The sequence below is a fragment of the Herpailurus yagouaroundi genome, unplaced genomic scaffold (genome assembly GCF_014898765.1).
Source record: "Herpailurus yagouaroundi ecotype Mexico unplaced genomic scaffold, PumYag 142, whole genome shotgun sequence".
Classification (NCBI taxonomy): Eukaryota; Metazoa; Chordata; class Mammalia; order Carnivora; family Felidae; genus Herpailurus; species Herpailurus yagouaroundi.
In genome coordinates this window covers 51,796,941-51,823,171 of record NW_024412397.1, presented here as the reverse complement: position 1 = coordinate 51,823,171, position 26,231 = coordinate 51,796,941, and the positions used below count along the sequence as shown (strand labels likewise).

Below are 26,231 nucleotides of genomic sequence, written 5' to 3'. Positions count from 1 at the left end.
GTGAGAGTAAAACAGACTCAGTTCCTCACCCACAGAAACTGTAAGATAATAAGTTTGTGTTGTTTTGAGCTACTAAATTTATGATAATTTATGCAGAAATAGAAAAAATACACTCATTCAATCTTTACAACAACCCTATGAGACATGTGCTATTAATATGCCCACTTTACAAATAAGAAAAATGAGACAGAAGGAGTAATGACTTACCCAAAGGATTTAAATGCATAAGAGTCGAACCACATTCATGTACATCATTCAGCATCCTGCTAAAAATCCCCAGATCTTTACTACCCAGACACCTCCAGTGGATGCCCCAAGGCTCAAACACTACAAAACAAATGCCCAAAAGGATAGCATAAATAAAATCAAATGACACACCATAGACAGGCAGAAGTCTGCAATCCATATAAATTACCAATGGTTAGTATCTAGAATATATTCAGAAACCCTGTTATCAAAAACAAAAGCAAAGACAAATAACCCAACAGAAAAATGAACAGAAGATGTGAACAGGCAGTTAGCAGACAGGGAAAGTCAAATAGCCAGTAAACATATGAAAGAGTGCTCAGTCTCACTAGTACTCTTATAAATTTCAACAACAATAAAGTCTTAAGTATTGGCAAGAATGTGAAGCAATAAGGACTTTCATGTCCTGCTGGTGGAAGGATAATTTGTACAACCCCTTTGAAAAATGATTTAGAAACATCTCATTAAATTGAAAACAAGAACATCTTTCAAGGGGTGGCTGGGTGGCTCAGTTGGTTAAGTGTCTGACTTCTGCTCAGGTCATGATCTCACAACTTGTGAGTTCAAGCCCCACGTCAGGCTCTGCGCTGACAACTCGGAGCCTAGAGCCTGCTTTGGATTCTGTGTCTCCCTCTCTCTCTGTCTTTCCCCCACTTGCACTGTCTCTCTCTGTCTCTCAAAAAGTGAATAAATGTTTAAAAATTTTTTTAATATAAAGACCATCTTTCTAATCAGGAGTTCCACTTTAGAGTACATATTAAAGAGAAACTCTAGCCTTTGTGCCTAGGAAGAAGAACACAAGAATATTCATTTTGATCTTATTTGTGATAGGAAAATGAATTCAGTGGCCATCATCAGAAGAGTCAATAAGTAAGTGGGATAAATACACAGGCTTTCCTCTCTCAATGTTATCTATTTCTCCATTAATTTAGGTCTTCCTCAATGTTTCCAATAAAGTTTGCATTTGGTTTTGTAGTTTAAGTTTAAGTGGTTTTAATGTTTATTACCAGTCCTTTACGGCATGATCTCTCAATTCTTTTTTTTAAAGTTTGTTTATTTTTGAGAGAGATAGAAAGAGAGAGAGAGAGAGCATGTACGTGGGGGAGGGACAGAGAGAGGGAGAGAATCCTAAGCAGGCTCCACACTCAGCACTGACCCTGACATGAGGCTTGATCCCACAAACGGTGAGATCATGACATGAGCCAAAATCAAGGGTTGGATGCTTAACTGACTGAGCCACCCAGGGCCCCCCCCCCGGGGGTGTCAAATTCTTAAATTTTAAATATTGGTTAACTGTTGATGACCTTGGTTATATGTCCAAACAATTTTCGTTTCCATACAAGTATTTTGTCAGGGCTTTAGCACACATGATAACACCTTCCTTTAATTTTCCCAAAAAACCAAAAATCTGGCCAGCCTAAATTCCCCAACTGTACACTTTTCTCAAGTATTGTTGATATCTATCTATTTTCTTCTGGGATTCAAAAAAGTCTAAGCCCATGCTTTGTTCCTTTTAAAACATCTGTTTTTCTCTGCCTGGGCCTTTGCAGTATTTCCTCTCTATCCACATTGAAAGGATAAAATCACTTTGAACTGGCCAAGATGTGGTATTAGGTCTCTGTTAGGTAAAGCACACAGGTCTTGAAAACAAAAAGTGGAAGCAGTTCCTGTCCCTACAATTTTAGGCTCTCTTTGACCAAGGTCCACTTCACCAAGAGGTTAAGCAACGGTTCTACTGAAGCGAAAGCTCTGACTGCCATTTTTGGTTTCTCATGGTGTAGATTGGAAAGCAGGGCAGAGCTACTACACTGGCGGAGGTTAGTGACCCAGATATTGTGAGGAACTAAGATTGCTGCTGCATAATTGAGGCAGGGAAGAATATGTCTGGAACTTAGGGATCCACCAGGCCACCACTTGTCATTTCCATACACAGCAACTGCACTTGGCAAGGACACAAGAATTAAAGGCTCGGACCTCCCCAAGGAAGGATTTGGGTTTCCCACTGGGCAAGCAACCTAGACCAGTAGAAAGATGAGCCAAGGATAGGGGGAGTCTAGACTGATGGCAGATGAGGGAGATAGTGAATATTAGTTGCAGTTTGGGGACCAACTAGAGCAGAGAAAGCATGAATTTCCAACAATCTTGTTACAAGAGTATTTTTTAGAAAATGTGACTGGCCAACGCAGAATTGGTGACAGGTTGCCATGAACCTAATGCAGGGCATAAATGGATCAGAGTGGTGTTAAGTGTGAACAATGGTATTGCCCTCAAGGCAAAACCCACATCTCCCTCTTAATATTCGTACTCCGGTCGTGCTCACAGTCCCATTTCTAACTGCTGGCACCCATTCTGCTCCCTATAGGCCAGAAGTGCCCCAGAAATAATGCCCCCAGGAACATGTGTCAACCAGTGCCCGACAGGAGATAGTGTACACAACTACACCCCAGTCTCCTTGCCCTTCAAGTGAGCAAGGAGAGTCGGAGCAAGTAAGTGACCTTTTTCCTAGTTCCCTGGGTAGGAGTGAGCACATTCATTGACTTATTTTTCTTCTCTCTCTCACATTCCCATCCATTACCGGTATTGCCTGGATATTCCCATATCCACCATTAACATTCAAATCTTCATCCCGGTTCTTCTGGGGAAATCCAAAGAACTCTGGGGCAGATTTACATTACAAGCTGATGAAGCATCAGGACCATAACCCCTCACTGGAAGGCTTCCAGAAGTGTAGTCACACGGTCATATCTTTGTAAAATTTCCCACAAAAGATCCTTTCTTTTTTTTATTTTGGTGATGCATGTTCCAAGTGTGTATAACCTCACAAAACCTGGATCCACTCCTGATTAACTGAATATTCCATATATACCATCCAATTGTTTGTTAATTATTATTTGTCTTCCTTCGCTAGAATGTAAGCTCTGATTAGGCAGGAATTTTAGCCAATTTGTTCACTACTGAATGAATCCCCAGTACCCTTATCAGTGCCAAGTACACTGCTAGTAATTTTTGTTGAATAAATGAGTAAGCCCCAACTGAACCATGCCCTGTCCTGTTTCTATCTCTCTGCATCTGCTTTTTCCTCTGATTAGAATCCCTTGTGCTCCCCACTCAGTGGCTACTCATTCGGGACGTATCTCAAATTCCAAGAATTGCATGGGTGGAAGTGCAGACATCAACTGAGGGAGACACCTATAACCACCCAAAATGCCTATCTTCTTATTTGGGTGTGCTTTCTCCTATGTGCCAATTTTAACTTTTTGTTTAAAATTTTTCAAACACATAGTAGAAATAGCACAATAAATCATCATATAGCCACCATGTAAATACAATTGTTAACACTTTGCCATATTGCTTGACCCATATATTTTTATTTAATTGTATCTCTATATGTTACTACCATAAAACTATTATGTCTTATGATTCACGGATCAGCTGGGTTTTTCCTCTGCTGGTCCCCCTTACACTTGCTCCTCGGCTGGGCTGAAAAATTCAAGGTGGCCTCATTCCCAGGTACAGTGGCTGGTGCTGGCTGTTGGCTGGGCACCTCAGTTCTCTTCCGTGACAGTCTCAGGGAAGGTTTCAGTAGGGGAAGGTGAAATCTGCAAGGTCTCTGGGGGCCTAGGACCACACAACATCACTTCAGCCATATCCTTTTTAAAATCAGTTTTATTGAGGTGTAATTTCTATACTTAAATTTTCATTTTAAGTGTACAATACAATGATTTTTAGTAAATGTACGGAGTTGGGCACCCATCACCACAATCCAGTTTTAGAACACTTTTTTTTACGCCAAAAAGATCCCTGATGACCATTATAGTGTCTGTTTCTACCCTCGGCTCCTGACAACCACTAACCTACTTACTATCTTTATGTATTTGCTTTTTCTAAACATTTCATATCGATGGAATAGTACAATGCGCAGTCTTTTGCATCTGGCTTCTTTTATTTAGCATAATGTTTTTGATGTTCATCTGTGTTATAACATATAGCAATAGTTTCTTCCTTTTTTATGGCTGAGGAATATCCCATTGTATGCATATATCACATCTTGTTTATCCTTTTCCCATTTGATGAACATCTGGATTGTTTCCAGTTTGGGACATTCACAAATAATGCTGCAACAAACATTCATATACAAGTCCTTGTGTGAATATATATTTTCTCTTGGGTGAATACCTAGGTGAAGAACTGCGGGGGATCACATAGTAAATGTACATTTAGCTTGTAAACTGTTTTCCAAAGTGGCTGTACTATTTTACAAGCCCATCCATAATGACTGTTGATCTAGTTTCTGTGCCTGTTCCCATCTCTTTTAATTTAGAACACACTCTACCTCCTATTTTCATGAAACTTAGTTTTTTAAGAGACCTGGCCAATTGTATTGTACAATCTCCCACATCCTACATCTGACTTTGTTTCTTAACCTATTTCTCTATTCCTTCTATTTTCAGGAACCGGAAGACATAAAGACTTGATTACATTCAAGCTAACGTTTTTGATAAGTGGTGATAAGCACATCATATTGCATATATCAGGAAGCACATAATGTCTGATTGTCCTACTATTAGTAATTGTAAAATCGATCACTATATTGGGGTGGTAAAAGCCAGATACCACCAACTTTAAGGTGTTTCTGACCCTGGACAGTTACCAAGTAATCTGTGGAGAAATTTTATGCCCATTGCCAAAAAAATTAAGTGGGAGGGGGTGTTTTAGGGAGTTTACAAAATATTAAAACACAAGGTGATGATTAAAATTTAAAACGTAATATTTTAAGGACAATATGTATACTTATCATCTGGAAAGAATTAAGTGGTATAGTTGAGTCTGCATTTGGCCTTGAGTTTTCTGGTAACCAAAACAATAAAGCAAAGACATATAGTATGAGGTCTCACTTCCAAATAGAATAAGGCACATAAATTCTTCCATAAAGTGAATTGGACGCTAGCATCTCACAGTGATGCTTATATAGACACATTGAATAATGTAGTGGATAATTATTTTAATAAGTATGAGAGCCTGGACATTTGTATACTTTGACTGAAGTATCAGCCTTCCGCATCTGAAAAGAAAGTTTTCCTCCATCAAACATCAATTTTATAGACACTGAACGGTGAGAAAAGGGACACCTGCCAGATCAATTAAAGCAGCCCTAGAAATCAGTAAAACACAGATTAGCCTAACACTATGTAGTTATTTTTACAAAGATATTTCTAAGGGATCTATGATTACACACACACACACACACACACACACACACAGAGTCAAGAATGTTTTCTTTTCTTTTTTTTTTTTTAATGTTTGTTTATATTTGGAGGTGGGGAGGCAGAGTGGCAGAGAGAAACAGAATCTGAAGCAGGCTCCAGGCTCTGAGCTGTCAGCACAAAGCCCAATGCAGGGCTCAAACTCACGAACCATGAGATCATGACCGGAGCCAAAGTCGGATGCTTAACCAACTGAGCCACCCAGGTGCCCCAAGAACATTATTTTCTGATTGTCTCCTATAACACAATAAAATAACTTAAAGACCCTGGAAAAACAGATAAACACAATTTCAACAAATCTTTTTTCACGTTCTTCCTTTCTCTGTCTCTCATTCTCTCTGTCTCATCAGACGTCACAAGCAAGCTGCTGGCAAGTGCTAAACTGCAATAAAATTGTGACAAATGACTAGAATGCCAGTCTTCTGTGTTGCAAAGTGGAGGAAAATACATATGTTTTTGATCCTAGACATGCAGATGGCATGGCTAAAAGTGTTGGGGAAATTTAGAAACCTGATTTATATTCTTGCCAGAGACAGAGCAACCTGCTTCCTCAGAGAAGCTACCAGGACCACAATATTTTTTCTCAAAAAACAGCTTCAGATCTACTTACAAACTCAAAAAAAAAAAAAAAAAAGTGCTTTGTTGATAAATCTGTATAATAAAACATGGGAGAAATTGCTTTGTCTTTTTAAATACTCCTAGTCTTTAAAGTCCAGAAAATATTTTAATTACAACTCTACTACCTGCTAATTAAGTAGCCTTGGGCAAGTTACTAATGTCTCAAAGTTTCTGCTTCCATGTCAGGGATAATACCTATTTCTCAGAGTTGTTTTGAGTGAAGAAAATACTGTAAATCAAATGCTCAGCACTGTGTAAGTGCTTCCTAGATGGCAGCGACTACTGCTGCTGAATATGTTCAGGGTTCAACTCCCCCACTCCAGCCACCCCACTCTCCAGCTCCCCCACTCCAGCCCCCCTCCCTCCAGACCCCCTCCGGCTCACCCCCTCCCTCCAATTCCCCTCTCTCCAGCTCTCTTCCCTCCAGACACCTCCCATCTCCTCCCTCCAGCCCCCCTGTCCCCAGACCTCCCTAGGCCCCCTTCCCTCATGCCCCCTCCAGCTCCTTCCTTCAGGCTTACTGAGCCTGCGCAGTGGGAAGGAACACAGAAGAAAAGACAGTGACTCTTTGTTAATAGCTGAGCAAGCCCTCCACAGGAATTCTGCTAAGGAACTGGAGAAAGGGTCAGGCCTGAGGGTAAAGAGGAGCTTCAGACTACTTCCCTTCCTTATCCACTTGTTTCACCTGCAAATCCAAGGGCAGGTGGAGAATGGCCAGACCAAAGAGCATTCCCAGTACTACAGCAAAGGGCAAAATAGAGAATAAGAGCCCATGACTTTCAGCTGGCATAGGCCCACTCCTTGACCTTTAGCCCGTGGCTTTGCTAGGAACCCCTTCAGCAGGAAGTGACTAAGGAAGGGTGAATTTAACCACAGTAACCCCACACACTAGTAAAACCTGCCTCACAATCTAATTAGCCACTCCTCTTCCCAAGAAACACTGGCCAGGGAGGTCAGGAGACAGAAGTTTCCCCATTTGTGAGCTGCAGGGGAATTCTAGGTATGGGGAGAAGGGCTTTGTCCCTTTGACCTTTCAGGATCTCTCATTGCTTCAAAGACCCTGGGTTTTCAGTACAGCTATATGCTAGTGGGTTTATCACAAAGAGTTAGTAGCTGAATGTGTTAACTCTTTGAGGTGGGAATAATTAGTATGGTTCTCCTCAAAGGTGAAATTTGTTTTGTAAATACAAACATTGTGACAAATTTCTCCATTCCTCAAGGAGAGTGCCAGTAGCACGTGGAGACAATGTTTGGTTGGGCTGGGATCCCATGCTTTGCAGAACATTTAGCATCCCTGGTCCCAAGACATTAAATACCAATTGTACCTCCCACTCGCTGTGACAACCAAAAGGGTCCCTATGTGGTTCCAAATGTCCCTTGGAAGGTGCCCCACACCTGACTGAGAATCACTGACTGAATATCAGATGGTCTTGCTGACAATAGTTAATAAACGGTTTTCATGCCTTCTTTTAAGCCATTAATTCTTGATAAACAAGCCAAATGCTTTCATATTTGTCTTTCTACTTATTATGGTCAGAGAGAATAAATTCCATTTACATAATAATTTTACATATTTATTTATTTAACGTTTATTTAAAAAATAAAAAATAAAGGTCATTTGCTTATTTTGAGAGAGAGAGAGAGAGAGAGAGAGAGAGAGAGAGAACACGACCAGGGGAGGGGCAGAGAGAGAAAGGGAGGCAGAGAATCCCAAGCAGGCTCTGCACTGTCAGCGCAGAGCCGATACTAGGCTGCAAACCACAAACCATAAGATCATGACCTGAGTCGAAATCAAGAGTCAGACGCTTAACTGACTGAGCCACCCAGGCCCCCCCAAAATTTTACATATTTAAAATAATGCACTTAGTATAGTACTCAACAAATAGCTACAATTTTATTAGTACCATTATCATCTTTGTTGGATTATTAAATATTTGTTAAAAGGAAAGTCAAAAGCAATAATACTTTATACCATTTTAAACTTAAATTTCACCTGAGAGGAATTATTTTTGTTTTCCAATCCCAACATTAGCACTCTGATCTCTCCAAAACTCAATTTCCTTACCTCTAAAGTGGGGGTGATGGTATTGACAGTGTGAGGTTTTTATGAGGCTTAAATGAGACTGTGTCTGTGAAGTATTGGTAAATGATAGCAACTAGGCAGCTTTCTCCCCGCCCCCCATGTTATATTAACAGGTTGGGGGCAGAAAACAGGCAAGAGGCAGTAAAAGAAACCTCAGCTTCTGAAATCTCTGTGTTATCCAGTTCCAAACATCAAAGTGCATTCTAATCACCTGGGAATCTTGTGAAAATGCAGATTCTGATTTAGCAGGTGAGGGTAGGAAGAGGGGCACTCTGAGATTCTGCATCTAACAAACTTCCAAGGAGAAGCTTTAGAGCCAGACAGATCTGATTTGCATCTGACTCAACCCATAATTCTGTGATAAGTTATCTTTGAGACTCAGTTTCCATATCTGTAAAATGGATACACATACTGTATAATAATAATATAATGTAATATAATCATATAATAAAATAATAATATACACCTTATATAATCAGCATGCTATTTATATAATATAGCATACATAAAGCAATTGCCACATTATAGGCACTTAGTATAAATTCTACTTTCCTACCCAGAAGAAAACTTGTAGAGAGTTTTGAAAAGGGTTTTCTAACTAACAAATTTCATTTCAGTGATACAGCTTTACCTTTCTGTAAAGGGGATTTTGGTACACTGTGAGGTCTGTTCAAAATATTTGCTGCCCTCGCTGGGGGAGGATTGTATACCCTAATTTCAGTGATGTCAGACTCAGAGCCACATGACTTCTATAAGCTAAGGTGACAGAAATAGAAGTAAATTACTCCATCTGCAAGCTGAAGTTTCAAGTTAGTTGAAGAGCTAACACAAGGTTCCACTGTCACTGTCACTGTCCCAGAAAGGAGCTGCTCTGGGGTACCTGGGTGGCTCAGTCAGTTAAGCGTCTGACTTCAGCTCAGGTCATGATTTCACAGTTTGTGAGTTTGAGTTCCACACTGGGCTCTATGAGGACAGGTTAGAGCCTGGAGCCTGCTTCAAATTCTGTGTCTCTTCCTGTGCCCTTCCCCTGCTCATGCTCTGTCTCAAAAATAAATAAGCATTAAAAAAAAATTTTTTTTTGTCTTTAAGAAAGGAGCTGCTCCTTCAGCTTCAATCCTAAAGATGTGGCAATAATAATTTGTGTGGTTTTTTCCCCAGGGTTCCTGGAACAGAGCTTCTTAAAACACTTGGAATTTCCTGAATGACAGGAGTGTCTTTGTTATCTAATGATGTAACTATGGTGGGCACCTAGATAGCTTTCAGGATACCAGAAAGATCAACCATGTTGACTACAGGGTTGGAATTTTGGGTCATCCTGACCCTGGGAAGCAGAGTAGATCTGGAGATTGAGTTGAATCATGTGAAACTCTGGACACCGAAGCCCAGTGGGGCTTCCTGGTTGGTGAACACGGTAAACAGCTGAGAGTATGATGCATGCTGACACCACCCCCCCACCCCACCCCTGCCCAGGAGAGGGCACAGCATTTCTGTATTCCCTCCCAGACTTTGCCCTATGAGGATCCTTTATAATACAACTGCAGTCATAAGTATAGCACTTTCTTGAGTTCTGTGGATCATTCTAGCAAATTATCAAACCCAAGAGAGTTGTAGAAACTCCTGATTTTATAGCCAGTCAGAATTATGGGTGGCCTGGGAACCCCTGAAGTGTGTCCAGTGTCTGAAATAAGGACAGTCTTGTGGAGAACTGGCCCTTAACTTGTGAGGCGTGACCCTACCTCCAAGTGGTGCATATCAGAAATGTATGGCAGGGCACCCAGTTGGGAGCAAACCAGAATAGGAGACACCCAGCTGAACTTCACCAACATACACCATGAGGGAGAAACAAACCTCCAATTTGGTGAGCCAACTGAGATCTTGGAGTTGTTTATTTTGGAACTCGGTATAATCTAATCTGACTGGTACAAAGGTAGACAGTACTTAGATTCCATTCTGAAGGAATTATGTCTCATTAACTAAACTGGTTAGTCTGTTGAGGAATGTGGTATACTGCACAGGGCATACAATGCGCTGTGGTGGCTCTCGCTGTTGACTGCCCAGCACACTTCACCCCATTCCCCCTTGTCAGGTAACTGTGGCCCCATCCCTAGATCCAGGGGTGGGCGTGTTCCACAAGCCTGGCCAATCTTACTGATGAGGGAGCATAAGGCAAAATGAGGCTGCAAACCAGCACCCCCACTCTACAGGTGGGATATGTGTGATATTCCTCAGGCACTCCTGGCTGCCCATGAACAAAGGAAAGGGGAAGACACATGGTTAACTGATAGATCACAGGACCTGAGTCTACATCAGTTTACAAATATCTTAGTAAATTACAAGAAAAAGACAATCTTATCAATAACCTAATCTCCAGAAACTCCCTGTTGTCTTAATGATAATGCTTTTTGAGAGGGAAAAACCACCTTAGCTTGTCAATAGCAAGGCCTCCAGTAATCTGTGAGTCTTCTTTAGCATATGGAAATCCATTTAAGAAACTTCCTCTTGGAGCCTCTGGGTGGCTCAGTTGGTTAAGCATCCCACTTTGGCCCAGGTCATGATCTCACAGTTCATGAGTTCAAGCCCCACACCAGGCTCTGTGCTGACAGCTTGGAGCCTGGAGCCTACTTCGGATTCTGTCTCTCTCTCTCTCTCTCTCTCTCTCTATCTCTCTCTCTCTCTCCCTCCCTCCCTCCCCAGCTCATGCTCTCACTCTCTGTCAAAAATAAATAAATTTACAAAAAAAAAAAAAAAGAAACTTCCTCTTGACTTTATCCCTACCCCCAACTCTGCAGTATATAAGCAGTCACTTTTCACAACCCCAGTTCAGCTCTTTCTGCCCACGGGTCCTGTCCCTGTGCTTTAATAAAATCACCTTTTTTGCACCAAAGATGCCTCTAGAAATCTTGCCTGGCCTTGCTTTGCCCAGCTCCAGACCTTCACTCCAAAGCCCCATCATTACTACCTGCACACAGTGATGGGGAAGCATCCCACAAAGCAGGTCAGCCTCTTTCCCTGGGGTCACTAAGATGAGAGTGTGGCTGAGGCTAGCCCCTTTCTCATCCTGTGGAGACAGCGTGTCTGCAGGGGGACGTCTAGAAGGGACAGCAGAGATGGAAGACAGACAGCCATTAGGAGAGACGTCATGCCAGGGCTCTAAGCCCTGGTTCCTATAGCTCTACCTTTCTCTCTGGGAGCCAGCCCAGAATCCCTCTCAGCTGCATGAGCCTTGAAATTACTGTTTTTCCTTAAGCTGATTTGCGTTGGGTATCTGTCATGATAAGCCAGATGAATATAAACTAACTGAAACAATTCTGGCTATAAGAGAACTCTGTTGGTGGATTTTGTATTTTATTTTAATTAGTGGTATTTTTAAGTTGATGGGTTCTGAATTCTAGCTGAAAGGAATCCTAAAATCCACCAAAGACAGAGAGATAGCCAAAGAAAAAGAAGGACTACAACGTGAACAGAAAGACTTCTATTTCTATAATTCCTCCTGGGTAGGCCTGGCATGAGTAACAGTCATCTAAATATATAAATAGTATTAGCCCTGACAAATAAGCCCTAATCATCTCACTATGAGCCAACTTTTCCAGAATTATAAGTTGTTTTTAAAAGGACTAGAACTTAACAAATTTGTTCTTTTTTTTTTAATGTTTATTCATTTTTGAAAGAGAGAGAGTGCGAGCAGGGGAGGGACAGAGAGAGAGGGAGACACAGAATCTGAAGTAAGCTCCAGGCTCCGAACTGTCGGCACAGAGCCCAATGCAGGGCTCAAATCCATGAAACATGAGATCACGACTGGAGCCGAAATCAAATGCTCAACCGACTGAGCCACTCAGGTGCCCCTAATAAACGTTTTTAACCTTAAATTCCATTTGAGGAATGAGTTCACAAGTTTAGGATTTAACACTGTGACAGTTTTAAGTCAAGAAAAAATGAGCCCAGTCTCTCCACCGTCTATACATAGCATGCAGAATATGTGTTTGGCATCAGACAGACCCTAGTTCATATCCCACTTGGCTGCCTACCACCTGTCATGCCTGGGGCAAAGTTACTTAGTTCCTCTGAGCTGTATTTTCTTTATCTGTATGTACAGATTGGTAAGTACACTGTATTTATGATGTAGAGATTAAATGAGATATAGCTTGGGGAAACTTGGTGGCTCAGTCCATTGATTTTGGCTCAGTTCATGATCTCAGAGTTCGTGAGTTCGAGCCCCTGAGTCATCGGGCTCTGTGCTGACAGCATGGAGCCTGCTTGGGATTCCATGTCTCCCTCTCTCCCTCTCCCTCCCCTGCTCACTATCTCTCTCCCTCAAAATAAATAAATAAACATTAAAAAATGAGATATAGTTCATGTAAAATACTTAGCACATATATTTAGCAGGGCATGTATTCTATGCTGATAGCTATTATTATTATCACATCAAGTAATCTAGGCTGCTTCCAGATTATCTAAACTGTGCTATTATATACAATGGAATCCTCTGTCAAAAACACTCTTGGTGGAAAGTTTCTCATGGGATTGGAAAAATGCCTACTTTTTCTTCACATTTGTATCATTATCTTATCATTTAAGGATTGTACTTTGGAAAAGCAACAATATGGATGGGGAGAATATATTTTAAAATGAAAATAATCACTTTCAATTTGATCATTAAATTTATTTTTTGTAAGATTTTATTTTTAAGTAATCTCTATACCTGACGTAGAGCTTGAACTCACAACTTCCAGATCAAGAGTCTCATGGTCCACCGACGGAGCCAGCCAGGTGTCCCTGATCACTAATTAAATTTTAATTTTAATTTTAAAATATATACCCTAGGGGTGCCTGAGTGGCTCAGTCGGTTCAGCATCCAACTTCAGTTTAGGTCATGATCTCATGGTTCTTAGGTTCGAACCCCACATCAGGCTTTGCACTGGTGGTGTGGAGGCTGCTTGGGATTCTCTCTCTCTGTCTCTCTCTGCCCCTCCTTTACTCTCTCTCTTTCCAAATAAACACATAAACTCAAAAAAAAAAAAAAAAGTTTAAAAAATTCTACCTCAAACTGAAATAAGAATGGCTGACTACTAAAGTGCCAATTTTTTTTCCAAAAACCTAGCCCTTTAAAAAGATATGAAAATACAGTGTTATTAGCTCATGAAAATAAATTCACTCAGCCAGATGGTTTCCATTTGGTTCAGGCAAGTATTCCCAGAGAAATGGCCCCTGGAAAGCAATCTCTCCACACCAGGCTTCCTGTGGTTGGATCTTGGAGCATTCCAGTGCCTAAATTTCCTAAATCTATTAAGCAGCAAATAAGAGCTTAGAGGCTGTCACATTTGTTCCAAAGATCTGAGAGTTCTAAATGCATAGCAATAAGAGGCATGTATATGTTAAAGTAGGACTCAGCAGAAATAGGTACTAAGAGAAATCACATGTGCCTAATGTGATTAAGGTTATCCTGGCCATCCCCACCACCACCACCACCACTTTGCCCCATGAGTAAATAAGGAAAAATCTAAAACTTTGGCCCTGGGACTTTGTCTGGCTTGGTTTGGTGTCCTAAAATTGTTCCTTTGTGGGTCACCCGGGTGGCTCAGTTGGTTGAGCAGCCCACTGCATCTCAGGTCATGATCTCACAGTCCATGAGTTCGAGCTGTGCTGACAGCTCAGAGCCCGGAGACTGCTTTGGATTCTGTGACTCCCTTTTTCTCTGTCGCTCCCCACTCATGCTCTGTCTATCTCTATCTCTCAAAAATAAATAAATGTTAAAAAAAAATTTTTAATTGTTCCTTTGTAAACACATCTTACAAAAGCCTAAGAGGGAGTTTAGAGGTTGGGGTCTTTGCCTTTCTTCCTTTCCTGTCACATTACGAAAAAAGGAAGTTAGTCATTAGGAAATGAATTTCCAGTCCCTTCAGGACTAGCAACAAAACAAAACAAAACAAAACAAAACACCACAACAACTCATCATTTGCTGGGGTAACTTGAAGGGAATGATTCCACAACTGCTCTATTATTATCACCACCAGGATAGGAGGTCTCCCCTAATTGGTTGGGCAAAGCTTGCAAAAGGGAGAGGAGAAAGGACACAATAAAAAGCCAGCCTGAAGTAGATGGTTATATGGTGGGTGTAATGGAATTAGGTGAAGATGAGAATCTAGTCAAACAGCAGTAATCAAAGGAGGAATTACTTTAAGGAACCAAGTGATTAGAGATAGCTATTAAAGACAGTGTCAAAGAACTTCCAGAATTGATACAGAATTCCCACTTACTTGGGATTTTAAGTAAAACTTAATAAGGAAACATTCATGAGTAAATTTGTGTGGGCTCTCAAGACCTGAGGGAACTGAAGTTACCAGGCAGTTTTTTGGTGAAGATTCTCATCAAAAATGTTCCTATGATAGGGAGAAAATACAAGCATTCAAGACATCGTCAGCTACGCCCTGGAATACAAACCATCCCTTCATGCAAGTTGAAACTTAGCAAGAAACAGCATTTCCTATGTTTGGTGGGCTCTGGACTTGTAATCAGAGTTTGATTAGCAAAAGATATGGCGGGGGGCGGGGGTGTCTTTTGTGAAGCAGGTCAGAATGATAGCCATTTATCAAACAACTCATGGGGAGGGCGTATGAAATGAGGCTGCAAACACAGGCTGGGGGCAGGGCAAGCCCAACTCCATGGGCCACGTAAAGGATTCTTATCTTACTCTATGTGTAATGGAACCTATCAGAAGATTTTAAATGTTAAGGAATGGTTCTTTTCTGGTATAAACCTGTCCTGCAGCTACATTACTCCCTTCCATTCACTCAATAAGTATTTTATGAAAGTCCAATATGTATCTGTCACTGTTCTAGGCTCGAGAAACTGAACAAGACAGACAAAACCATGTCTACCACCAGCCTGGATGATATCTTTGAACAATTTTTTTTTTAAGACAGCTCTTCTGGCACATAAGTAGAGGCAGACTAGATATTAGCACATTCACCCACCTCAGCTAGGCACCTTCATACAGTGTACAACATGTGCAAATGTTCATGGTGGCCCTTGACAAGTCAAAGGACTTCTGTGATAGTGGGAGCAGACAGACGGTGACTAAGTAAACACAAGATAACCATAGAGGATGATGTGACCAAGAAAAACTGAAGAAAGATTTCTATAGATAGGATGGTCAGGAGACTTTCTCTGACAATATAGTAATTAAGCCAAGCCATCAAGTATAAGAAAGACCTAACTATGAAATAAGCTGCAGTAAGAACACAACAGTAAAAGAGAACATGGACAATGGCCTCGAGGCGGAACTGAGTAGGACTTCAGCAAGTAGGTGGGTGTGGCTGAAGCACCACGAGAGGGAGGAGCAGAACAGGAAGAAATGAAGTTGCAAGTGGTAAGGTCCCCATCTATAGGACTCAGAGCTTTGATTAGATTTGACAACAGTCAACGATAACATATTGTACATTGAAAATGTTAAGAGGCTAAATCTCATATTAAGTGTTCTTTCCACAATTAAAAAACAAAGACTTTGAAAAGATTGAGAGGCTTGTGGGACATGGAGTTTTATTTACAGGGAGTGACAGTGCATGCAGTGACTTCTCATGTATCAGCAGGGAAATGATCATCAAACCTCAGGGTGGGAATGATACTCCCTGAGGGAGGCAAGGGAACTGTGGGCATAGCCTTCAGGCAGGTCAGACTTTAAGAGGCCCAATGAAGAAGAGGCACTATAACATCAGAGGGTAAGAGCTTAGCCTCAGAAGGCAGATGACACTGGGCTTCAGTCTGTTACTCGAGGAATTATTAAACTTTTTCTGAGTCTTGAGGTCCCCATATAAAATGGGGATTTAAAACACCTAACTCGGGGCACCTGGGTGGCTCAGTCAGTTAAGCATCTGACTTCAGCTCAGGTCATGATCTCACAACTTGTGAGTTGGAGCCCCACATCGGGCTTTGTGCTGACAGCTCGGAGCCTGGAGCCTGCTTCGGATTCTGTGTCTCCCTCTCTCTCTCTGCCCCTCCCCTACTCATGCTCTGTCTCTCTCTCTCCCTCAAAAATAAATAAACATTAAAAAAAAATTAAAAAAAAAAAAAACAACACCTAACTCAGGGGCGCCTGGGTGGCTCAGTTGCTTGAGCGACCAACTCTTAATTTTGGCTCCGGTCAAGATCACAGCGTTGTGAGATCAAGCCCTGCCTCAGGCTTCACGTTGAGCATGGAGCCTGCTTGAGATTCTCTCTCTCTCTCTCTCTCTCTCTCGCTCTCGCTCTCGCTCTTGCTGTCGCTCTCGTTCTCCCCCTCCCTCCCTCTCTCTCTCTCTCTCTCTCCTACTCTCTCCCTTTACCTCCCTCCCTATAAAATTAAAAACAACAACAACGACAACACCACCTCATAAGGTTATTCTGAGAGTTCAATGAAATAATGTATGCGAGCTATTACAGGACCTGGCACTTAGGAGGGGCTCAGTACATGACAAGCATCTCTCTCTCTCTCTCTCTCTCTCTCTCTCTACACACACACACACACACACACACACACACACACACACAGCATAAGCCTAAAAAAGGAAACTGAGAAGGAATTTCTGAAGAGGAAGGAGAGTCTGAGAGAGGGAGAGGGGTTCACCAAAGCCAATTGAGGAGACTGTTAAAAAATGAAGGTGGTCAGAGGTGTTAAATGCCCCCCGAGAGATCAAGAGGGGCCAGAAAAGCACGCACTGAATCTGGCTGTGGTAACTCTGGCAGGGTAGTTTCAATAGCATGGTTGAGTGGGAAGCCTTATTACTATCATTTGAGGAAGGATTATGAACTAGGGGAGGGACTGGAGATAGAGAACATACCCTGCTCTGTCAAGAGGGTTGGTTTAGACCAGAAGAGGAGACCCAAGATAGTAACCAAAGTGGAAAACAAGATCAAGTTTGATTCTTTGTCTAAAGATGTGAATCACTTATGCACAATGATATGTTCAGGAGGAGAAGATGGACATACAGAAGACAATGACAGTTGACGTATAGGTAGGAGGTGAGAGGTCCTAGGATCCAGAACACGAGTGGAGGGTGCTCACCTTTTGTTGTGAAATGGGAAGGAAGTATAAATGTCGTAGACTTTTGGGGATGGGAGTCAAGAGTTTCAATTTTTCACAGTGTACTATAAGTTAGATCTGAGACTGAGGGGGAAGGAGTTGAAGGGTAGGATTACAGGATTGACCTGCAGAATTATAAAAGTGGGTGATTGCTTTGATCTTGGCCTATAATAAATTTTGGATACTATGATTTTTTTTTTCAACGTTTATTTATTTTTGGGACAGAGAGAGACAGAGCATGAGCGGGCGAGGGGCAGAGAGAGAGGGAGACACAGAATCGGAAACAGGCTCCAGGCTCTGAACCATCAGCCCAGAGCCCGACGCGGGGCTCGAACTCACGGACCGCGAGATCGTGACCTGGCTGAAGTCGGACGCTTAACCGACTGCGCCACCCAGGCGCCCCTGGATACTATGATTTTTAATCCACAAAATTCTTCATAGAGGAAATAAAATTACCCTAAATATAAAGGAACAGGAGCTTTTCCAACACATTTTTGAAACCAGTTCTTTGGAGAGTAAAACTTTAGCTTTGCTATTTAAAAAAAAAAAAAAAGTGAGGTTAAACCCAGACTATGTGCAATCCAAAACCAGAGGCGTGGATCTCATTTCTTGAGGGTTCAAGGATGAGCACAATGACAGAAAAATTCCTTCCGACTTCTGCTCTATTATCATTTTTATTGTGTTTGTTTCCTGACAACCTTCATGACAGGCACCCTTTCTGCCCGTGGGTAGGAAATTCATAATCCAAGTCTACTCCCAGAAGCTTTTGTCCCAACAATCCTTCTGAATCAATACCTGGCTCTCCAATATTACCCCTCAGTCATTTTAAAAATCCTTTAGAGACAAAAGAGGCTGTTATGGCTCATGGCAGAGTGACCCTGACTTCATCTGAGCTCAACAAATGCAGTGACATAAACAGCAAATACACACAGCAATTTCACAATTCAACCAGGAAACCCATGAGATAGGCCTGAATATGATGATGGAGTTATTTGCAAGGTCACTGTTCCAATAAAGAAACATTTAATCAAAGTAAGCAAATTCCAAGTAAGTTTTGGCTAACGTTATTGGCCTTCTCTTTCCAATGTGATGAGCGTGCCATAAATTATTCACATGTGTTGATGACTTATTCTGGTCGCCGTGATGAGTTTCTGGCCACTGTGCCATGCCCCGCTAATCCTCAATTTATTCTAACAAAAGATCACTCTTACCCTGGATAGGGCATCCTGTCCCTGGAGAGATACTTCTCCCTTGGAGAAAGTGGCATGGGTCCCTGGGTCTTGAGTCTGGTCCCAGCCTGTGGACAGCACTATCCGTTTCTACCACCAGGTGGCGCCCGCAACCTCCACAGGCGCGGTGCGGCTGAGGGGCTGAATCCCAGCTTTCATCAGCCAGAATGAGGGTATGTGAGAGCAGAAAGGGTCACCTAGCGCAGCCCATTCATTGTATAAATAACAAAACTGAGATCCAAGCAAGGTCTTGACCCAATCCAAACTACACGCCTGCTTTTGCGAGGGCACAATCAAGGCCTATGTCTCTACACTGTCAATCCCAAATTCATTCCACCAAAGGACCATGGTTTTCAAACCAAAACAAACAAGCAAACAACAACAAAAACACCTTTTTTTCTAACGAAATTTTATAAAGAATATTATTGCTTCTAGCCCTCCACACCCTTCCCCCTTACTTATCTAGACAAAAGAAAATGGAGTCACTCGGACTGAAAGAGTTGTTCCCCTAGGCATCTGAAGAACTACCAACCTAAGAGTGATGTAGGCTGGCCAGGTGGGAGGACCCAGAGGGGGCCCTCAGGACCAGCCAAGAGGGTTTTGCAGGCTGGAAATCAAATGCAAGCAGAGAGGAAGTAAGAGCAGAATTTACTGAAGATGGCGAGAGCACAAATACAAACAGAATCTAGGAAACTCAGGTAAAAGAGAGTCTCATCTTTGCTGGGGTCTGGGGTTTTTATGGGCGATTGTGGTCTGGTGTGCGGGTCCTCTCAGGCATCTAGAAACTGGTCAGAACAAGGACAAGTGCTCAGGTGTCCTTCATAATTCACTCATGCCAGGGACCCAGGGGTTTTGGCGTCAAGGTGTCTGGAGTCAGTGGTCTTGGAAAACATACATAACAACCCCACCTGGTGGGCTTAGATGTTATCTATCGTGCTGGAAGACTCCAAAGAAATCCTTAACTCCTTTTCTCTTACAAGGAGGACATACATTATTTGTGTATGCGGCTGTGTAAAGCAGGGGTACAGGTCCTAGCAAGAATAGAACCAGGAAAAGGATCAAAAAAGAAAAAAGAAAAAAGAAAAAGCAATCCTTTACAGGATCCCTTCAGTTTCCCTATCTCCAGAGGAGTTTGAAAAGTACTGATGGTGTGGGATAAACTGAATCAGGAGTCCTAAAACATGTTTCCCGTGGGGCATTTCTCTCTCAAACCCTAACTCTCCCCACTTCTGCATCTTCACTTACTTCCCAAGCCAGAAGCTTCCTCTGGGACCTCCGCCGCGTGCTGGCACCGGAAGTCCTCGTGACCCAAGCCGCAGTCATGCCTGGGCTGGGGGCGAACCCCCGCGACACTCCGACCCTCCGTGGTGGCGCCGACGACTGTTGGCCCTGCCTACTGCCCCCTCCCCTGTTAATGCCCCGCCTTCGCTGCTTCCTGCTGCTGAATTCGGCCAAGGAAATCAAACAAAAAGCTGATCTATTCCGCTACAAGCAGTAGTTTGCAGCTTCGGCTGAACCACCAACACTATCCCACAACCCCCTTTGCAACTCAAGTTGGTTCCTTTTCGAGTCCCTTCAGAGAGGCAGCGGCCATCGAGCCCAACCTTCACCTCCATGTCTGTTAATGAACCTGTGTCCTCACTGTATGCCAGGAGTTCTATTGGGCAGGAAATAATATTTTCCCCATTTTGGGGGCGTCTGGGTGACTGAGCATGGAGTCTGCTTAAGTTCTCTCCCTCTCTCTCTCTCTCTCTCTCTCTCTCTCTGTCTCTCTCCCTCCCCCCCCTGCGCCCCCCATTCTGTCTGTCAAATATATATATATATATATATCCCCATTTTACAGATTATAGATATAGATATCCCCATTTTACAGATGAGAAATCTGAGGCACAGAGATCACAGACGAGGGAAATGGCAGAGCCAGAATTTGAGTCTGTGTTCTTACCACTTACGGTGTGGCCTCTGCTTAGAAAACAGAAGCTATCATGCATGAGTCCCTCCATGTATGCACCCCCGTCTCATCACTTACCTGCATCTCCACCTGTCCTTGAATCTTTCCCTTTCTACCCATAATTTTGATTCGAATTTCTCTCAGTGTCCCAGAAGACTTGCTATGACAATTGTTTTTCCCCTTATCCCACTACTGAAACTGCTCCATGCAAGCTGCAGATAAAACCTTGTTTGCCAAACACCCTGGCTGCTCCAGAGTCCTCTCCCTTCTCAACCTCCAGGAGGTACTTTTTCACTGTCACCACTTGCCCTCACCTGCAGCCTTGCCTCCTTTAGTTTACATGAGAATATCCTCCCTTGGTCTTCTACTTCTACAGCAGATGTTCTCATTTTTTTTTTTTTCAATGCAGATGTCAGACTCCTACCTCAGACCACATGACTACGAATCCCTGGCTCTGGGGTTCAGGCATTTGTGGTTTTTCAAAGCTCTTCAGATAGTTTGGCTAAACAGCTGGGGTAAACACCACTGCTCCCAATGGCCAGACACAACAGGTAAATATGCAATGATTCCACTTGTTTGTTTGTTTGTTTTTTTAATTTTTTTTTTCAACGTTTATTTATTTTTGGAACAGAGAGAGACAGAGCATGAACGGGGGAGGGGCAGAGAGAGAGGGAGACACAGAATCGGAAGCAGGCTCCAGGCTCCGAGCCACCAGCCCAGAGCCCGACGCAGGGCTCGAACCCACGGACCGCGAGATCGTGACCTGGCTGAAGTCGGACGCTTAACCGACTGCGCCACCCAGGCGCCCCTGCAATGATTCCACTTGTAAAAGGTACCCAGATAATCAAATCCATGGAAATGAAAAGTAGAACAGGAGTTACCAGGGACCATGCAGGCTCACATCCCTTCCTGGCTTCCTGCCTGGCTAATTCCTACTCATGCCTCAGGCTCAGCTCAGGGCTGGTGCTGGGCTAAGTGGAAACTGCATTCTCTCCCTCCCTTGGAAATGTCTTTTGTTCTGCAGCTGTAGCTCTTACCTACATATTATTCACTCCCAAATCTACCTCCAGCCCTGGCAGTGCTCCTGAGTTCTGATGCACATTCACATTTCCCACTAGCTTGTCTGCTTCCCTCAGGCACCTCAAACCCTACCTGTCCAAAACTCAAGTTATCATTTTCCTCCTTTCTACCCTGCTTTTTCTCCTGTGTTTTCTTTTTCGAAAACTAGCAGCAGTATGTACTGTGCTATCAAATACTTGGAACTGAGCTCAGTGGCTGTTATTATTATGTGAGGATTGTGTTGGGGCACCTGGGTGGCTCAGTTGGTTAAGCGTCCGACTCTTGATTTCGCCTCAGGGCATGATCTCGTGGTTTGTGAGTTCGAGCCCTACATTGGGCTCTGTGCTGACAGCTTGGAACCTGCTTAGGTTTCTCTCCCCTTCTCTCTGCCTCTCTCTCCCTCTCCCTCTGTCTCTGTCTCTGTCTCTCAAAATAAAAAAGAAAATTTAAAAAAATGAGAGTTAACACTATCATCATTAGCAATAGAATTATGACAAAGACTTTAAAAACATGGTGAAGCTGATGGTGAAGTGCCTACCACTCTATAGAATCTCTCTATATAAGATAACTTTAAAAAATCAGTCTCTGAAATATCAAGGCAGAAAAGGAAAAGTTTAACGATGTAACATGCTTGTACTGGAGGCCAAGTACTACGGTTGATTATCCCCAGAGCACCGTTAGTTACAGTGTAGAAAACCTCCTTCGAAAAGTGGAAATTTGCCAGAAGACCTAATGAAAGGTGGAAATGGCAAGATATATAAGATGTATAGAGTAATAGGGCAACCAAAGATTGAGCAATTTTATGTCTCTCTAAGCAAGATGTGCTATAGATTATCAAAGACTATTAAAATATGTATTGAGGATTTACTAACTAAACAAAATTAATGTGACACTGTCACAGATGAGCCCTTATGAATGGATAAACAAAATGTGGTACAAACATGCAATAGAATATTATTCAACCTTAAAAAATGAAATTCTGACACATGCTACAACATGGATGAAGCTTGAAAACACTATGCTAAATAAGTCAGACACAGAAGGACACATATTGCCTAATTACACTTACATGAAGTACTAAATTAGTGAAATTCATACAGACAAGAAGTAGAATGGTGGTTTCCAGAGATAGGAGAGAGCAGGAAATGAGGGTTAGTGTTTAAAGGGTGCAGAATCAGGGGCACCTGGGTGGCTCAGTCGGTTAAGCGTCCGACTTCAGCTCAGGTCACCATCTCGCGGTCCCTGGGTTGGAGCCCTGCGTCAGGCTCTGGGCTGATGGCTCAGAGCCTAGAGCCTGCTTCTGATTCTGTGTCTCCCTCTCTCTCTGCCCCTCCCCCGTTCATGCTCTGTCTCTGTCTCAAAAATAAATAAACGTTAAAAAAAAATTAAAAAAAAATTAAAAAAAATAAAGGGTGCAGAATCTGGGGCACCTGGGTGGCTCAGTCAGTTAAGCCTCTGACCTTTGGTTTTGGCTCAGTTCATGATCTCAGGCTTCCTAAGTTTGAGCCCTGCATCGGGCTCTGCTCTAACAGCGTGGAGCCTACTTGGGATTCTCTCTCTCCCCATCTCTCTCTGCCCTCCCCTCCTCACTTTCTCTCTCAAAAAAAAATAAACTTTAAAAAAATTTTAAAAAATAAATAAAAGGTACAGAGTTTTAGTTCAGGAAGATGAAAACATTCCAGAGATGGATGGTGATGATAGCTGCACAACATTGTGACTGGTCTTTATGCCTCCAAACTGTACATTTTTAAATAGTTAAAATGGTAAATTTTATATTATGTATATTTTACCACAATAAAGAAAATTTTAAAAGAGCCATTAAGCTCAATGTTTAATAATTATAGTTTCCTTAAATACATTTTCCCCAATAATAGGCAAAACTTCCAAAATGCCATTAATAAATGTAATTTAAGATGGAATATCAGTAAAAAGAACAGGTTAGAGAACAGCTTTCAAATATACCCAATTAAAGTTGGAAAGAAATAATTAAAAACAAAATTGTAACTTATGTTGAAGGAATAGATGCAGGAGGAAGATGATAGTTCTTTCAAAGAATAAGGAAATAGGGACATTTTATTTTATACAATAGTCAATTAGAACAGAAATTATAATATAAAAATCAGTCCCCTACACTTTGGCCATTATACAAATGAAATATTTAATTTTGAGTGTCATATTGAAAATGAAGAATTATAAATATTAAAATATTGTTTTCTCTTTTTGATTGAATTCTCTCCTACTGGAAAACTTCAAATCAAAAATATGTCCCAAAATAATGAAGCTAGAATGTCTAACGTGTTCATCCCCAGCTGCTCTTATAGAAACTTTAGTAGAGACAGAGGTCCCAGAACATCCGTGTCCTCCAGGCCCCCTTGCCTGTGGGCTGGGGCAGGTTGCTACTTCTGGCCAGTAGAAAGTAGCCGGGTAACATGTGTCACTTCCAGGCTGGACCAGTTAAAAGCCAGTGTGCCATCTGCATATCTCTATTTTCCTGCTCTGGTGACTTTAGCAGGTAAGATAACAGAATTACAAGATGAAGGAATTTTGCATCTCCAAGGTGAGGCATGCAGACAGGCCTGGCCAGCTTGCACTGGACCTTCTGTGAGAAATAAACTTTTGTTTTTTGCGTCACTGAGATTTGGGAGTTTGTTACATAACATAACTACCTTATACTGGCTAATACAGGGGGTAGCCTACAGCTGATAAAGTGGGAACCATCTTCAGCTTCCCTACTCATTGCAAGATTAGTTTTACCTGTGGCCACTTTAAAAATCTCCAAAGTAGGGGCATCTGGGTGGCTCCGTTGGTTAAGCGGCTGATTCTTGGTTTCAGCTCAGGTCATGATCTCACATTTCTGTTGTGTTCAAGCCCCATATGGGGCTCTGTGCTGATAGTGTGGAGACTGCTTGGGTTGGGGTTCTCTCTTTCTCCCCCCCCCCCCCCCCCCCCCCCTTTCCCCCCCCCTCCTTTTTTTTCCAAAAAAAAAAAAAAAAAAAAAAAAAAAAATCCAACGTACCCTGCATTAAATACTAAGAAACACTAGAGGGCACAATTGAGTTGTGGACATTTTGGGCCATGCTTGTAAAGGAAGCAAGGTATGGAATCTTAGGAAAATTAAACAACGCAACAGAAAAATGGGCGGTGAAAATCATTAGCTTTGGAAACAATTGTTTTCTTTATAAGTCTTTTAACTACATTTCACCATTTGAGATCATTGAATTAAAAGTGAATTTGCAATCCTTTAATATTAATACAAAACCAATAAATTCCCAAAACACGTAAAGCATATACATTTACAAATAAGAACACTTACCTTGGAAAACTAGTGGGAGTGTTCTCAGGGTAAGAGAAGAATTTATTTCCCATCTTCAGATACGCCTGTCTACTGGCGATGACCCTTAGGCCATGGAATTCGTACGCTTTCTAACCTGGTCAGCTTAAGAAAGCTAAAGTTTTCTAAGGCCCAGTTTTCATAAGAGGTGACCAGATGTTCTAAACATCAAGCTGTGACAGGAAGCTCCCCACCCACTCTGAATGTCATGCTGAGTTCTGAGCAGACTTCCCTTTCCCGTTTCCTTTTTCCCCTCTCTCTAGTTTTTTTTCTTCAAAGTCTATTCAAAAGCTGCTGCCAAAACTGTCTTCCTCTATTGTTGTTCTGATGACATCATCCCCTTCCCAAACACCCCCTTGTCTTTAGTCTTATGGTCAAAGCTTGCCTTCATTCCTTTGGACTGCCTCTGTTGTACCTGCCTTTACTTCATTTCCCCGCTATTTCCTGCTTCTCTTCATCAATTGCTACATCGGATTGTCATTTTTGATGTCCCACTGTTGAGGGGTATCTATTCATCTTTACCTCTAACAAAGAAAGCTTTCCCATTCCTCTATCCCAGACTTCCCCAGGTCTCTTCCAAACCAATTTCATTTATATCCGCATTGCTCAAGAATACATCAAGCACCTTCTGCCTGCCGGCCATTGTTCTGGGCACTGTCACTGTAAGAGGGGGTATAAAACATTAAACTCAAAACTATCAGGAAGCTGTTCAAGTTGGGGCTTTGTGAATCCAACTGGAATTCACTCTCCATTAGAGACTGAAGGCATAGAATTGCAGGAGAAAAATGTGCAAGAATGCCAAATAACTACTATCAGAGTGGCAGATTTGGGGTAATTCTAATTTTTTTTTTATCATCTTGTCAAGATTATAACTTCAGGGGCACCTGGCTGGCTCAGTTGGTAGAATATGTGACTCCTGATCTTGGGGTTGTGAGTTCAAGCTCCACGTTGAGCACAGAAATTACTTAAACACACACACACACACACACACACACACACACACACACACACACAATGACTATAACGTCAATAAAAAATTTTTGAGTCCTTTTTTTTTTTAATAAAGATTTGAGAGAGAGAGAGAGAGAGAGAGAGAGAGAGAGCAGGGGAGGGTCAGAGAGAGAGGGAGAGAGAGGATCTGAAGTGGTCTCTGCACTTAAGCAGTGAGCCTGATGGGGGGGGCTCAAACTTAGAAACTGTGAGATCATGACCTGAGCCCAAGTCCAGAAGCTCAACTGACTGAGCCACCCCAGTACCCCCCAAAATTGAGTCTTAAATTGGTGTTAAAGATATAAATCCTTTACCAAATTACAAAAACTATCCTTATTTCCACTGCATACCAAACTCCTATTTAAAAAAATTGTTTTTGGGGCACCTGGGTGGCTCAGTCTGTTA

General features: G+C 42.2%; 1 protein-coding gene across 2 annotated transcripts in view; it reads right to left on the bottom strand.

The window, feature by feature from the left end:
* Positions 1–24,985, bottom strand: part of ADCYAP1 (adenylate cyclase activating polypeptide 1) — a 73,474-nt gene extending 48,489 nt beyond the window's left edge. For both annotated transcript variants that reach the window (XM_040479276.1, XM_040479277.1), the window contains exon 1: positions 24,819–24,985. The gene's annotated coding sequence lies outside the window, so the exon portion shown is untranslated. The remainder of the gene's footprint in view (positions 1–24,818) is intronic.
* Between the last annotated feature and the right edge of the window lie 1,246 nt (positions 24,986–26,231).